This window comes from Carcharhinus amblyrhynchos, chromosome 11, assembly GCF_965287045.1.
Source record: "Carcharhinus amblyrhynchos chromosome 11, sCarAmb.v2.hapA, whole genome shotgun sequence".
NCBI lineage: Eukaryota > Metazoa > Chordata > Chondrichthyes > Carcharhiniformes > Carcharhinidae > Carcharhinus > Carcharhinus amblyrhynchos.
The window spans coordinates 63913854-63916509 of record NC_137334.1 but is presented as its reverse complement, the minus strand read 5'-3'; positions in this window follow the sequence as shown (position 1 = coordinate 63916509).

The following is a 2656-nucleotide window of genomic DNA, read 5'->3' as shown; positions in this document are numbered from 1 at the left end:
AACGGACAGTCCAATTTCTCCAGCAGCAAGAGCATCAAAGGAATACGTGTAGCTTGATGTATCAAGTTGATGCTGTTGTGAACGGAGGAGTGGGAATTTTAACTGTCGGGTTCTCTGATTCTGCCGGGGAGGAATTTCGGTCCATTTTCGGGTCTGGGCTGCCGGTGAACCAAACAGGCCACATCTGTGCAAGTGGTCTGAAGACTAACCCAGATGGCAGCTGGATCTCGGGTAATGGAACAAGGTGTACCCCAGCGGGGAGCAGTGGCTCACATTACTCTTCTTGAACTTGGAGCAGCACTGCTCCTCCTTCAGAACCTCTTCTGCCATGTCGGACAAACTGGGTGGAGTCCTCACGGCAGAGATGCGACCAGGAATACACATAACATCCGATGAGGGTTATCGGTTTCCATCATTCAGACTATACACCAGGGCCTGAAAGAGATGGGTGCCCTGGAAGGGAAGTGAGGACGGCTGAGGGAAGAGGGAGGGTTTGGGTCAATTGGTATAAAGCATTTTTTGGTCTCTGCGTCCCCAGGGGGCCCGAGTTAAAATCTATTCCCAAGATTCTTTCTTTCCATGTCTCACCTTTCTGAAGATATTAGCTCCTGTGATTGCTTCACAGCTAGCCCTTCTATTCCAGTCCTCTTCTATTCTTTATACGTGTGACCCAGATAGGGAGCGATAGCAAACCTTTCAGGAACCTATATGGAGCCCAATCATCTCTCATTAACGCTGGGGTTACCGCCAGCTCTGTTTCGAAGCGAGACCTGACAGCAGTTCTGAGTATTTATTTTACACAGCTCGGATCTATCACTTCAATCAGGTCAGATTGCTAAATGTACACGCAATCTGTTGGGGGGCAAAGACAAATAAATTCAGTGACAATGGTATTGTAAAGGTTACTGCAGGAAAATGGGAGCAGGTGGGTGTGAAGGGGCTAAGAGCAACCATAATGTTTCATGCATGAATATTGGGCAAAGTACTGGAGGATATCAAAGAGGAATCAAGGGAGAGAAAATGAGCGTGAAAGAAAGAACTTAAACGTAAGAATGGGTACAAATATAAATGATCAAATACACGAGCGAATATAACAATTATCTATGTTGTGCTGCCAGGAAGGATAATTTGCCAGTTATTTACATTTGCAAGGCAGATGTTAATTGTTAACTGTGTGACTCAGTGATTGCTCTCCAATTCAATTCGTCTTTGGAAAAAAAAACTAATTTCAATTCGATCTATTAAATACAAACGAATTTAAAGAATACAACCGGAAGGGAAGGGAAACAGTAGCGGAGGGAACGGGTAGGTGTGTCTCGCCTCTCGTCACATCGCCTTGTTTGGAGAATTGGATAGAGTGCTGGGGTTACTAAGCTTCCCTGACTGGACTGCGGGTTGTGGTTTCAAATCCCTTCCTGATTCTGCTCCTCTGAAATCCAGTGCCTCATCAATCTCAACATGACCAGGCAAGACCACCTGTACATGGCCATTTCCTGTTCTAAGAGGGAGGGGGGAACTTCTTGAGCGTTGCTGCATACCGGTAATTCCCCCTGCTTCTACGTGGATTTCCTCCTGGTGCTCTGGTTTCCTTCCACAGCCCGGAAGATGTGCTGGTTAGGTGCATTGGCCATGCTAAATTCTCCCTCATTGTACCCGAACAGGTGCTGGAGCGTACCCACTAGGAGATTTCTGCAGTAACTTCATTGCAGTGTTAATGTAAGCCTTACTTGTGACTTAAATACAAACAAAACTGTAATATTTGCATCTCAATAAGACAGGAAGAAAGCTATTTATGTATATCCAGAGAGGCTACTGTCTGTGTGAGTTGTTGTTGGACAGAATAGCTGGTGGTGCAATTTAGTCAGGGCCACCAGTTTAATAGCCGTTGATGTTGTCTATATGGATTTCAATAAGGCATTTGACAAAGTCCCTCATGGTAGGTTGATTGAAAAAGTTAAGGCTCATGGAATACAAGGACAGCTATCTAGATGGATTGATAACTGGCTTGTTAATAAGAAACAGAGAGTAATAGTGGAAGGGTCTTTTTCTAGCTGGAGGTCTGTCACTAGTGGTGTGCCTCAGGGCTCAGTACTGGGACCTCTTCTATTTGTAATATACATAAATGACTTGGAAGAGGGAGTACATGGTTTGATCAGCAAGTTTGCAGATGACACTAAGATGGCTGGACTGGCAGACACTGAGGAGCAGTGTCAGGCAATACAACAGGATATAGATAGGCTGGTATATTGGGCAGATAAATGGCAGATGGAATTTAATCCTGATAAATGTGAGGTGATGGACCTATGGACCTTCCAACATATTTTCTGGCTCACTTGTTTTACTTTTGAGCTTCTGGGGATTCCCTTGAATGTTTGCATAAGATGTGCATTTATTGATGTTTTTCTCTTTTAATCCACAGGTGCTTTGGTCCACCTTGTTGTCCAATAAGGGGCATACACACGGTGGGTCATGCAAAGGCTGCTCTTGGATGTTTTGAGAGTAGCCTAGTGCTTCACGTCGTTAGTGTACGCTTAAACTGGGCCAGATGCTGGGCAACACGACAGCTCAGTGACTATCACTGTTTGCTGTGCAGATACATGGATTTGGGCCAGTGTCTGTGGGAGTTTGCGCATTCTCCCCATGCTTGCATGGGTTT